At 44.3% G+C, this 13944-nt stretch overlaps 1 pseudogene; it reads left to right on the forward strand.

Annotated features, from left to right (window-relative positions):
* Positions 1-884: 884 nt before the first annotated feature.
* Positions 885-10532, forward strand: LOC146868809 (uncharacterized; annotated as a pseudogene).
* The last annotated feature ends 3412 nt before the right edge of the window (positions 10533-13944 follow it).

The raw sequence follows: 13944 nt of genomic DNA on the forward strand, positions 1-13944 counted from the left end.
CCACACATAGGTGTGTGCCGCCACATGGTATGTAGTTAGAGCTGAGTTTACTGGGTGGCGTTTAGGCAGGTACAAAAAAGAAAAACTGGCCTTGAAAGATACGTCAATAGTTAAGAAAGGAATATATAGGAGCTGGTGAAGGCGTCTGTGTTTGGAAAGTCTTGTAGCGTGTAAACACCACCAACAAACGTGTTGGGAAGTTTGCAAGAAAGCTATGGGGCACATTTTGCAACACAGAGGCAAAAGGACAATGAGGGTGGATTAGAAGCACTACTGCTGCCTTCGGCATACAGTGTGCAAAGAGCGTAGCCCAGTATTTAGCGCTATTTCCCTAGAGCAAAACGCACCTTTGTGTCTAAAGTGGACGAGGATGCATTTTGTGCTAAGAATGATGTGCTAAGAAAACAGATAAGTGCAACAGAGCACGAACAGCAGCAGTCTGCCACAGCTCACTCTCTGTTCCTGTGCTTTGCCTAGGCATTTTTGCTTCAAATTACTCTGAATTACGCAAGCTAGCGTATTTGCATAATTTTCGGTAATTTCGCATCAGAAGAGTAACGAGCAATTATTGAAATTACTCTGATTACTCCTGTGTAACAACAATGTCGCCCAGGCCTAGTTTTATTGCCACCTCTTGAGGTACACGTCGGAGGGGAGTGGCAGATCTGCGGCCTCTCTGGGCTCCAAGGTAGTCCCCGGATTTCCTGCTGTTGAGTGAGCTTCAAGCTTGCCTGACTTTTGTAGCCGGGCACCCTTTGGGCGTAATCCTCACTTCGGGGGACGTTTAATTTGGCTGCCCAGTTTTCTTGCTGATGGCAGAACCCATGCTTCCTGGATGCCTCGCCTGCTAAGCCAGTTTCCCTTCCCTTGCCATCTTCTGTAGAATGGTGCCTTTGTTGATTGCACACCTGAGCCGGAACTTTGTGGTTTACAAGGGCCAGAGAGCCATATCTCCATGGTTTGTAAGGTGCTTCACTATACTCAGCTGTGCACTCCCATATTACTCCAGTTCCTTCATTCCTTTATGGGTTCCAGAGTAGTGTGCTACTCGCCAAAAAAGTGCTTCAACATCCCATCAGGGGTAGCAAGCGCTATATAAATGCAAACCTCTTTCCCTCTTCTATCTCGCCGCAACCCTACTCTATCCAAATATTTGAATAACATATCCACCACTCAAATTACTTTCATATTTCACTATACTAATTTTCAACACTAATCCTTTATGGGTTCTGGAGTAGTGTGCTACTCGCCAAAAAAATGCTTCAACATCCCATCAGGGGTAGCAAGCGCTATAGAAATGCAAACCTTTTTCCCTCTTCCATCCCTCCCCTACCCTTCTCAATCCAAATAACTGACTAACATATCCACCACTCAAATTACTTTCATATTTCACTATACTAATTCAACATTAATCCTTTATGTGTTCCGGAGTAGCGTGCTACTCACCGAAAAATTACAATTACAATTCCTTCACTTCTGAAGTGTAGCCATTCTTTCATTGGCTCAGAAACTGGCCGATGATGACCCACCCTAATCACCTCTTTATAGGGTCGAAACATTGACATCCTCAGTAAACTGGACTCTTATGATGCACACATAGGGAGAAAACGTACGGCATAATTTAGAGTTTGGCAGCTGGGATCTTCATCAAAATGATGCGGCTATCCTGTTCCCCTTATTAGAAGTGCCCAAGGCTATCATGCACTAGCAGTACAGAGGACGGGACAGCCACGGTATTCGTGATTGAGTATCCTGGCTGCCGTCTTCTAAAAAAGGCCCTTCTTTTCCCCCCTCAATCTTCTATATTGTGTTAGACTTTCTCAGACATATTTGCTCCTTTACTGGTGTGGCCCTGAGCCGTGACATTATGCACCACTAGTAACCTCCTAACTTGAGATTGTATTACGCATTGATGTGTAATATACACATTTCATTTACAGCTTATGCTTTCTGGCTATAACTTATTTCATCTTATTTATACATAATTGATCTAAGAATGAGCTTTTGATTCATTACTGCCGTTAGCTACAATTAAACATCTGCAGGGCCATTTAGGGCATTGTCCTTTCCCCTCTAAGAAATCGCATCTTTACTTGATTACGTAACCTAAAGTAACCCCTCTTTGTCATATTTTATACGCTTTATGTCCCATTCTAGGCCAGGGCCTGGACGTAGCCAATGGTCATTTACACGTGGGCTGTGGTATTTGTTTGCATTTGTTGTCAACAGAACCATTCCCAACTTCAATGGGGTGGTAATTAGCAATAGGCATCATTCACATTAGCACTGTTTTATGACTTGTTTCTGCTATTCTTCCTGTATTTTGGGATGGGAGAGAAGGGCTGGTTACATAGGTAAGGGTTTTTACCAGTGGGGGCTGTTTCTCTTTACTTGTCTCTTTCTTCTGAGCAAGAAAATGTCAAATAAGTCCTCCATCTTGTAGACATCAACTTCAGCCATGAATAAGAAAGTACTTCTATTTGAGTGTCCCTCGGTCAGAATCCTTCAAATGCGTTCTTTCTCACAAGATATTAAGTGTCAATACATTTAAAAAGGCTTGTTCTTACAGAGTCAGAGGTCTACACATCAATCAATTCCTCACACCTTTGAAAGGTTATTTAATGGATTCTCATATATCTCCAGAACTACCCAGGCAAATCTGCACAAGTCATAGATTTCTACTCATTTATTTATTGAAAGGTTTTATATAGCGCTAGCTCCACCCGAGGGTATCAGAGCGCTTTACATCAGCAAAGTACATACGGAAGAATACAATCATAGCATTTGAAAGAAACAGGTTATACAGGTGGTCGAACAAAGTAAAGGGAACAATTTAGGGGACATCGTGGGCAGAGGTACATGTAGGATGAACTGAAAACAAATTGAAAGAACCAGAATGATCTTGAAAATACTGATTTCACAGTTTGCCAAGGTGGACTCATTGGATATAGTAGGGAGTGGGGGCGTAAAACGAGGGGGATGGAGGTGAGGAGGATGTCAGGAAGGGGGTGGGTGAGTGTGGGGGGGGGTAGAAGTAGTTGCCTAAGAAAGGAGGGGGGGGGAGTAGTCAGAAAGGAGTACCGGGATTTACTATCCCCCAAATTTAGTGAGAAAATGAATTTTAAGGTCTCTTTTGAAGCTGGAATAGGAGGGGTTGCATCGAAGGTCTTAGGGGAGGGCGTTCCAAATGGTTGGGGCCTTGCCAGAGAAGGAGCGAGACTTCGAGGCTTTTTTTTGAGTAGGGGGGGTATGAGGAGAAGAGAGTTTGTGCTTCTCAGTGTTCGGGCACAGCCGGCTTTTTTAAGTTTAGTTGCAAGGTAGGTTGGAGTCTTCTGATAAAGGGCTTTGTGAGTAATACAGGCAATTTTATAGGAGGATCTGCCTTCGATGGGGAGCCACTTGAGGGTTTTGAGGGCAGGGGAGATGTGGTCAAAACATTTACAGTTTGTTGTTAGTCTGGCAGCGAGGTTGAGGACGGATTTGATGGGGGCAAGGTGGATTTTGGGAGCCCCAGAGAGAAGGGCATTTCCGTAGTCGATTTTGGATAGGACCAGAGACTGGATAATTAATTTGAAGTCTTCAGCTGGAATAAAAGGTTTGATTTTTTTGAGATGCCGGAGTTTGAAGAGTGCCCTTCTAGCTGAGTTCTTTACATGGGAATTTAGTGTGAGTTTATTGTTGATAGTGATGCCGTGAGATTTAACAGAGTCGGCGAGGGAGAGAGAGCAGTGTAGCGCGTTAAGGCCAGCGTTCCATGTTTGAATGGGGAGAGGGTTGTCTTTGGGAGAGAAGAGGATGGGGTCATGTACTTTTTCCTGCAGGTATGAAAATACAAGACGTGGATTAGCACATGTAGCTTTTATTTCTCCACTTCTAATTTATTTTTCCAAGAGTACACATGCCTACCCTTAAACACTAATAAAAGCGGTGCTCAATTTCCTTTCATTCTGAGGAGACATTTAAGATGATGTCGGTCGGAGTTGCAGCCGATCGACGTAGGTCCCAACCGCCTAACTATGATGCGACCACACATGGTGCGGTCACCTGCTAACATTTCCCTATGGGGAGCTCGTGCTATGGCTGTAAACTGGCAGTAGCACAAGCTCCCATAGGGAAATGGGAGGATGCGTTCATCCCTGCACCGCGTGGCAGGCCCCTCAATGTGCCTGCCACACGGTGCATGGATCAACAGGGGGGATCCATAGGTGCCCCCTCAGCCCCCAACTGGAGGCACAAGGAGAAGGGAACCTTGCTAGGGGCCACAAAACTCACTTTCCAACATGCTTTTCATGTCAGAAGGCCCAGCATGGAAAGCCTGTCGGAAACCAAGCATCGTAATCTCAATGGCGGAAACGCTGTCCATTGGGATTACGGGCCGGTCTCTGACTGGCCGACGGGCTTCTTGAGTCTGTCGGAATCCTGCCGGAATGACCGGCCGGTTTCAATTTCCACCACCGAGATTGTAATTAGGTGGTCAGAATTGAAACTGACGATCTCGGTTGGAAAGCCTCCGACCTCAGGTTTCCGACCGAGATTGTAATAAGCCTCTTTGGCCCACATGCATCAAAGGAAACCCTGGTCGCAAACGGGTAGATTCTCAAAATCTGCCTCTTTGCGACCGGTATTTTTGCATTTGGGATGTATCATCCCAAATGCAAAAATCGCAATTTAAGGAATCTCTAAATTGCGATTACTTAAATTGCGATTGCATTTAAGGAATCCCAAATTGAGATTCCTTAAATGCAATGCATTAAAGTAAAAAAATTAGCGATTTCGCTAATAGGGGGAGCAAATTACCATGAAGTTGAACTTCATGGTAATTTGCAAAAACTTAGAAAAATGCACTAAAGTGCATTTTTCAAGGTTCCATTTTACACACACACATGCCCTTGGGGCATGTGTGTGTGTAAAATGTACTCATATGCAGATTTCAGGGGTGCAACAGGGTGTCCTTTTGACAACCTGGCACCCTTGAAATTGCATGAGCAATTTGCGATTCTCTAATTGAGAATCGCAAATTGAGAATGTCTTCCCATTCATTCCTATGGGCCTCTAGGCCCATAGGAATGAATGGGGAGGTATTCCTTAATTGCAACTCGCAATTTGCGAGTTGCAATTAAGGAATGTTTAGAAATCGCTATTTTTTAAGCGATTTCTACATGCATAGCCTTTTGCTATTCCTTATTAGCGAATCCTTATTTTTCGCTAATAAGGAATCGCAAATGGCATTGTTGATGCATGTGCCAGTTAATCTTCAATTTTATAGGTTGTTTTGATATTCTCTCAGAATCTGAATGTTCATGTGAAATGTTAAGTTCTGACTTTGTGGTGGTTGCAGGCATATATATGTGGACAGCCACCTGGCACCAATAACCTTCTCTTTTCCAGCTCCTAACCCTAAATTTAGGACTGCAGGAAATGCACCATATTAGCATAGCTTCCCTGTTCTTAAGCATCATTTCTTTATTGAAATGTACAAATCAGGGTTTGGGATTTTCAACGTCAAAATTAGCGTCATGTGACAATTAGGTAAACAGTTTGCGAAACTATGAACCCTACTAGCCCAGTCAAAGGGAACTGCAGACATAGAAAACTATATCACTAAAATATGTTCCTTTCCTTACTGAATCAACAACATTTTCTTCTTTTTAGTTAAATCACATATTAACATAAATAAAAAGCATTTTTTAATCAGGAACTGGAAGCAGCAACAGAAGATATTGATTTAAAAACATTTCATGGCCAACCTTCAGCTAAATGACACAAAATGGCTCTTCAGTAGGAGTGTGCAAAATTAGCATTACATGACTGACTTTATGTGTAGATCAGTGGTTAATTTTCAAAAAAATAAGTGCCTGGGCTCTCGTCAGGAAGCAGCTTGCACCAGCCCATTTCTGATATAAGCGCCACCAAAAACAGAACCAACTATTAACCAAGAAAGTGGGGAGAGGATGTGGCGTAATGGTCAGAGCTGCCGACTTCGGAGCTAGAGAACCAGCTTCGAGTCTTGGCGTCGGCTCAACATCCTGTGATTCTGGGTAATCACTTAATCTCCCTGTGCCTACTATAAATTAATGTGTCCTTAACTGGTGCTCATGAAAGTGCCGGTGTTGATGATTAAGTGCTGGTGCTGAGCATCGGAAACCACCGGCTCAAATTAAGCACTGGTGTAGATCCCGATTATTGACCTACATTTGCTTCACAAATTTTCCAACACTTTCTATAAAATTTGTATCTCGATGAATGGTGGCAGTATTCTCTTTCTCAAAATAAAGGGGTGGGAGAGTTTCGATTTTAACGTGAAAGCCAACAACAACTAATTTTGCAAATTAGGGTCAGTAATTGCAGTATTACAATAATTATAGGAAGCGCTAAAGAATAACTAAACAGCTTCAGACACTCCTCCTAGCAGTTCAGGTAATTGTGACAGAGAATGCAATTATTTCTGCAATGCTGCCGCCTCTTTTGACCGCTTTGCACTCCCGACTTGTTACCAATCTTTTCATAGCACGCTACAGTTTTTGCATAATATTGTGAGGTCATGAGGATTGTTGTTGGTGTGCATGTTATGATTTGCATGTCTGTTATGTGATCTAAAGATTGCGGTTTTAATCATAACTTGCAAATAAAAGAGAACTTTTGGTCTTAATTTGCTTTCAATCACAACCACTCTGTTTCATCAGTGATGTTCTTAACCTAAACGTAGGTGTTATCACCACAGATAACCATAGCCTCACTTTAAACTTTTTGTTAAAGTTTTGTTTGTTTCTCACCATATACCACTTCCAAAAATTCCCTGCGCTCAACCCATCTTGGATAGCCAACCCCAACTGAGCATGGTCTTCAGCTGTTCACAGCAAACTTAGATGCAGGCCTGTGCCAACCCCACTGTGGGCAGCAAAGCCCTAATGTGCATGGCTTTCGAGTGTGCACAACAGGGGTTGGATACAGGCCTGGCTTACAGCGAAGCCCTGCACTAAACCCGCCATGGGAAGTCAACCCGCACTGCACAGTGGTTTGCCAGCACAGCTTGGCTTTCTGCCAGGCCCTGTTTTATTTCTTTATTTTGTTAGGATTTGTGGACCCTATAATAGTGTTTGCAAACTCACCACAAGCCTGTATTGTACCTTCTGTTCTGTTTCCTCGAGTCCCAGAAAAAGTTAAGTACAGGCCCATGAATCTTGCTGTGGGTTTACGGTCCCTGCCATGGTACTTGGCATCAGTTTGTCATCCCGGGTCAGGGTTTTCAGATCTTAGGAGTCACCGTGAGGTTGGCGATCCTAGCCATGAGGTCTGTGAACCACTGGCAAAATTAGCATTTAAAAAAAAAATTGCTGGAGAGTCCTGTTACAACGCCATCTCAGACATAACCCCGCGGGCCGGGGATGCTCCTCTTCCATTCTTATGGCTCTTTTTTTTCATGAAACAGTGACTGAATCCCCAAGTCCTGGAATTGTGGCTACCACATTTTACTGGAAGTAGCAGCCAGCCAATCTAAGGGTTTTTATTCCCTAGACTCATATTTTTCTTTGTGGTCCTTTAATGGATGACAGGAGAAAAGTTCATTCAATAGGACAAAAATGTATGCCTATCATTCTCTAAAAATATGGTAAGCTGCTTTGCATCCAACTTTGGAGAAAATGAAGTGGCGGCTGTGCTTTGGCGACAAAGTCTCTGCCTGATAAGAAGGGATGTCTAAACGATGTGACCATCTTCTGCTGGGAGTGTCGAGAAGAAGGCCCCTGCTGGCCTGACAGAGTGGCAGGCGGTCCACCAAGCTCATAATGAGCTCCTATGGACTTTATTCTGAGCTTGGAGAAAACTCAGTACTTAATTTGTGTGAGTGAGTGCTGGTGCCACGCACCAGCATGTATTTCTCATCACTTGTCACGCATTTCTGACAGCCCACCACATGGTGGTTCTGTGTTTTGTATGCCATTTTATTGTAGTAAAGTGCCTTTTTGCATGACCACCCCTATTTTTTGGGGACTTATGCTGCTGTTTTTTTTACTCTGTGCACTGGGACTGTGTTAACCAGGCCCCAGTGCTGGTGCTCTGACCCCTAAAGTGTGTCAAAATTAGCTATACTCCTAATTGCCATGTTTAACTTTCCTAAAAGTACCTAGAATATGGTACAAAGTGTACCCATGGCCTGTAAGTTAATGTCATTAGTGGACTGTAGCACACACTGTACGACCACAAAAGTGACAATGCAAAGCATTTATTACAAATCCAATTTATTGGTAAAGTCGGATTTGTAACAAATATTTCACCAAATGTTCCTTTGACCCAGCTGATAAATACCTCCTTGATTAGGTGTGAACTTGCTCCCAGAGCTAAGACAAAGGGCTTGGGTGTGAGGATGTTGTCTATTCCTCTGATAGGAGACCATCCGGGCAGTGCCCAGGAACTAAATAATCTTCAAATGGGCCTCCCCTGTCACAGACAGATGTACGTCACACCATGGCCTGCCCTGTCTATGCTTCTTCTAGCCAGCCAGGCACCAATCCCAGTGGGAGAGGTGCTTCCCTCAAGAACCATTTTTGAGTGACCTAAGGGGAGTGTGTACTCATTTCCCTGGCCATGCCTCTAGGGTGGGCACAGGGGCTCTGCACAGAAGAGAGGGGCATTGTGGGTTTGCTTGCACTAGGGCACACAGGATCCGCTGCAAAAGTGAGTAGATTTACCCTGGGGACCTTTTTTCCTGTTCAGCCCCGTGGAGACCTGTTCAGCTAAAGCTCACAGTCTGACTCCGCTGAAGGAAGCTGTGCTCCAAAAAAGTGACTAAAACAAAATGCAGAAGTCTTTTTTCACACATTTTCACACATTTTTGTGGTATTGCCACAACTTTCCCACACAAAAAAGTGTGAAAAAAGCCATACCTCCCTGGAATCCCCCGGGTGTCTAGTTTTCAGAAATGTGTGGGTTTGGTAGGATTCCCTAGATGGCCGCCGAGCACGGGGCCAAAAACCCAGGTGACCCCCCTTGCAAAACCAGGTTGTTTGGTGATAGCCAATTTTGATGTCGCCTCAATACGTTTTGGGCCCCTGCCTGTCACGGGTACTTGGGCCTCCCTCAAGAGTGAGGCACCATTTTTATTGGGAGACCCGGGGGAACGCTGGGTGGTAGGAAATTTGTGTCAGCCCGGTGATGCCACAACTTTCCCACACAGAAATGTGTGAAAAAAGTGATTGTTTCAGGTAAAATTGAGGTTTGCAGGGGATTCTGGGAAAGGAAACGTTGGGGGATCCACGCAACCCATACCTCACTAGAATCCCCCGGGTGTGTAGTTTTCAGAAATGTGTGGGTTTGGTAGGGTTCCCTAGATGGCCGCCAAGCCCGGGGCCAAAAATTCATGGGACCCCCTTTGCAAATTCTGCCTTTAATCTGACTCACGTCGAGTCACCAACATCCCTGGCGATGTATTCAGGATTCTTCCACTGTCCCGAAAATCACCTGAGAGTACCTATGATGAAACAGACGGAGCCTGGATATCAGTAAGAAAAAGGAGAAGAGGAGTTAAGGTTACTGGAAAGAACCTACCTTTGTTTGAATGGGAGCAAATTGAATGGAATGATCTGCCTAGCACATTAGACCAGTCTTACACTCAAAGAACATATACTTTAGACAGCAAAGAGGACGTTGCTCTTCAGAAAACATATGTAACCCAGGACAACTCTAATCAAGAGCAAAAAGGAAATCACATCATAGTCGTAACCACCAGCCCACACAAAGTTATGTCTAGGACCAGGGAGGAAATAGAAAGTGATAATAATAAACTCAGTGGCATTCAGACGCACAGCAAAGATGATACATGATGGGACTTAAAAGTCATTGTTCATGGTGATTCTCACAAAAGTGAAAAAGACAGCAAAGACAACAATCAAACATTTCAAAGAGAAGTACATGAAAAAGTACAGTCAATTGGCCCTGGAATTTCAAAACAAACGATAGCAGAGCTTAAAGATCATTTTCGAGAGAGTTCAATGATTACTAATCAGAGCAGAGAAATCAACAGGTCCAGTGTGCCATCGACCTTCATACGGCTGCCTAAGACAAATGGAAAACAGATTAATAAAACCGTTGGATCCTTCGAGACCTTTCGGCCACATCGTGAAGGAGAGCAGCAGAAAATCCAGACTACATAAGAGCAAGATGAAAAGCATCAAAGCAAGTCCATCCCCGGCCAGGCCTGTGCTGGATCCGAGCTGCTTCAAACCCCAGAGGGCACATGCATTAAACCTTTGTATGAGAAGCAACCAGCTCCTAGTGACAATCCAGGTTCTGCAGGACATATGAAATATGACTCTCCAACGACTCCATCCACAGGCCAAGCTGACAGTGGCAAAAACACCATCGGGAAACATCCCTGGATTTCAACAGTTAATTCATCTAATACCACAGATTGAACACATCAAGCAGCAGATCGCTAAAGAAAATATAAATTTGAAGCAACTGATGTTCATGGCATTTCGAGATCTAAGACCATTCCTGCACGTTTTTTCCAGTTTCCCCTGATGAAGGGCCCCTGAGGCCTGAAATGCACTGGGTTCTAACAAACTACTTTGAAATGGATTGGCTTTGGTACGTGTTTTTGCGCAGAGGTTCGGAAGACCCCGCATCAACATGAGAAACTTTGGAAATAGCTTTTCTTTGCACGAGGATATATGTAGTGACGAACTGAAAAGTGGAAAGTGAACAGAGATCAAACAGGAGTAAAATGAACTACAAGTGATAAATATTAAAATATGGTTGCAAATGCATAGAAAAAAGGCTGTGCCATTGGCCTGGGGCCGGAAGGTGTCCCAGTATGATGTCACCCCCTTTGCAAAACCAGGTTGTTTTGTGATAGGTCATTTTGGTGTCACCTCAATAGGTTTTGGGCCCTTGCCTGTCGCGGGCACTAGGCCTACCCACGCAAGTGAGGTACCATTTTTCTTGGAGGACTTTGGAGAACGCCGGTTGGGTGGAATTTTGTGGATCCACGCAGATTCCAGAACTTTCCACCACAGAAATGTGAGAAAAATGTGTTTTTTTAGACAAATGTTTAGGTTTGCAAGGGATTCTGGGTAACAGAACCTGGTGAGAGCCAGTCAAGTTAACCCATCCTGGGTTCCCCTGGGTGTCTAGTTTGTAAAAATGTACAGGTTTGCTAGGTTTCCCTAATCGACAGGTAGGCATATTGCTAAAAACAAATATGTGCCTAGTCGGCTTTCTGCTGCCCTGGGGTGGATATCAGGGGGTGGGGTTGCCCCGATATGCACCCAGGGGGGACAAAAACACTGTGGCTATTTTTTTGTGGGGGGGTGGGGTCATTGGTGTGCCCATTTTGGGCAGCCCCCACCCTAACAAAAATGCACCCAAAAAAATGCCTGGCGTTTAGTGCCTTTCTGCCCCCTGGGGGGGCAGATTGGGGGCTATTGCCCCATCTGCCCCCCAGAGGGGGCAGAAAGACTAAATTTAGCCCATTTCTTTATGGGGTGAGCGAAGGCCTTTGCCCAAGGGGCCGCTCCCCCTCCCTGGTGTCTAGTGGTTGGATCCCTACATGAATCCGAGTGCAGGGATTTTAAGTCTCCTATGAGATTTTCCGGGATGCCCTATGCCTCCAATGCGGCCCAGAGGTTCTCCCTTAGGACCAGGTCAAAGGCCGCCCTCAAATCAATGAAGGCGACATAAAGATGGTCCCACTTCAGAGTAAGGTACTTCCAGCAGAATGCCCTGAAGCGAAAGACCTGGTCCAAGGTACTGACCTTTGCTCTAAATCCTGCCTGGCAGTCCTCAAGGATAGGATGTTCAACTCTCCAGTCCTGTAGTTTAACTAGGATTTGCCTGGCAAATACTTTTTGGCTTATGTCTATGAGGCTAATGGGACTATAATTGCCAGGGACATACTTCGTCCGCTTCGTATAAATAGGTAGAATAATTGCTCCGTGCCAGGGGAGTGGAATGTCCTCCCCCTCAAGATGGCATTGCTAAGGACGTTCAAGTATGGAACCCCTATCTCGGAATGTAACAAATATAAGTCTCCTGGAATGTCATTGAGCCTGGGGCCTTCTCTCTTTTTAATAAGTGCAACGTCATTGGCCGTTGTCCTGCTCTTTTGCTAATTTTGGCCCACACTGCTCTTCTCCAAGGCTACTGTAATGTTCTTTGACCGTGGCTTATAGAGATCATTAAAGTGGGCTTCCCAACTTTCGGGTTGAATTACTGAATCCAAATTATTTACTGCAGAATAAGATCTGCCAAAATTCCTTAGTATTCCTATTATGTAGAGCTATGGTAATTTTTTCTCATTGATCTATGTCCCACACTCTTTTCGCCTTTGTTAGTTTGTCTTTATAGATCTTCCTGGCAATCTGGAAGCCATTGCCATCCCTTAATTTTGCTGCTTCAACGATCTCTGATTTGGCATTTCTACATTAACTTGAATACCATCCAGGTGTGTTTAAGCAAATTTTACCCTTCCGCTTCTCTTTAGCGAGGAGCAATTTAATTTGCCCATGAAGATTCCTGTGCAGTTCTACAAAGTTGGTTACACTTGGGTCTAGCACCTCAAAAGATGACGACTTCTCTATGAGAAGACTATAGATACCAGACTGTACTTTATCATCATCTGCTACTTACACCCACTTGACATTCCTTCTGTTGTTACATGTGTTAATTCTGCTTACAGTGGAAGCACTTCCCACTACAGATACATTTGGAAGGGCTGCAGCACAGAAATTAGCCCCTAGCATTTCATGGTCGCTAATCGCTATCATTTCTCGGTATCACCCTCATGTCATTTACAAAGGACTAGATAGAACTATCCACCAGGATACAATCAATATTACTTGTGTACAACCCCCAATTAAAGGTAGAGCGAACAGGACACACTACCTTACTAAGACCATTGACAATATTCAGGTCGTTTGAGGCCAGCAAGCCTTTAATTTGATCAACAATCCTTGGTTGGGTTGCCTTGTGATGCAAGTTGTCAGCTGGGCCTGTTCATTGCTCATGACAGTGTTCTCTCAGGTGGGGCAGAATTAAACCCATAGGCAGTTTTATGTTAAAATCACCTGCTATGAGTGTTAGGTGGGCATTATTTAGAAGTTCAATCATATGTGATAACTGGGTGACCATTCCTGAAGAGTAATTTGTTTGAATTGAGCGAATGTATACGTTTATGATTGCTATGTACCTTGGCCCCAGAAGGGGGCCAGAGGGGATAGTCACACCCAGTACATCACTAGATTCAGATCTCAAGCTCTTTACCTTAGTGAACAATTCCATTTTGAGCCATATCAACAGCCCGCCTGATGGTCTTCCCGCTTGCGAGGGAACTGCGATTGAATAAAAAGTAATATAACCTACTACTAGATGCACCGGTTCTATAGCCCAAGTTTCCTGCATCAGGACTATGTGGAATTGATCTATGAATGAGCCCCACTCCGGGCCCTCACGCTTTGCTCTTATGCCTGCCGTGCTCCATGATATAATTTTGCTATTGTCTATCTGACCCACTTCTTCCCTTTGGTTATATGATGCCGTATTTGTTCCCCCTCTGGTCTCTGCAATGTGTGAGATGAGAGCACATATATCTTTATGTTTTTGATTATGGAAACCTACTGGACTGGAATGTCCTTCTGCGGAAACGTGAGTCAAATGTTGGCCTCTGATGTCTTGCGTCTGGGTGCCTAGTTGTCAATCGAGGTCAGACAAGGTCCTCCCACATTACGCTGAGGTTATAGAGGGAGAATTACTAGCTGTTGAGATTGATTAATGAATTATACTAGTGCGTTGTGTGCAGTCCGGGGGTTGATCTTAAGTCTTCTGCTTGAATCAATGGGAGGTCTGTACCTATGTTCCAGTCCTATTAGACCTTCCACTAGACTGTAACTTGCTAACTTTAGGTCTATATGGTCTGTTGAGTGCTGGTACCCACTAACTCTAATGGCTTCC

The sequence above is a fragment of the Triturus cristatus genome, chromosome 1_2 (genome assembly GCF_964204655.1).
Source record: "Triturus cristatus chromosome 1_2, aTriCri1.1, whole genome shotgun sequence".
NCBI lineage: Eukaryota > Metazoa > Chordata > Amphibia > Caudata > Salamandridae > Triturus > Triturus cristatus.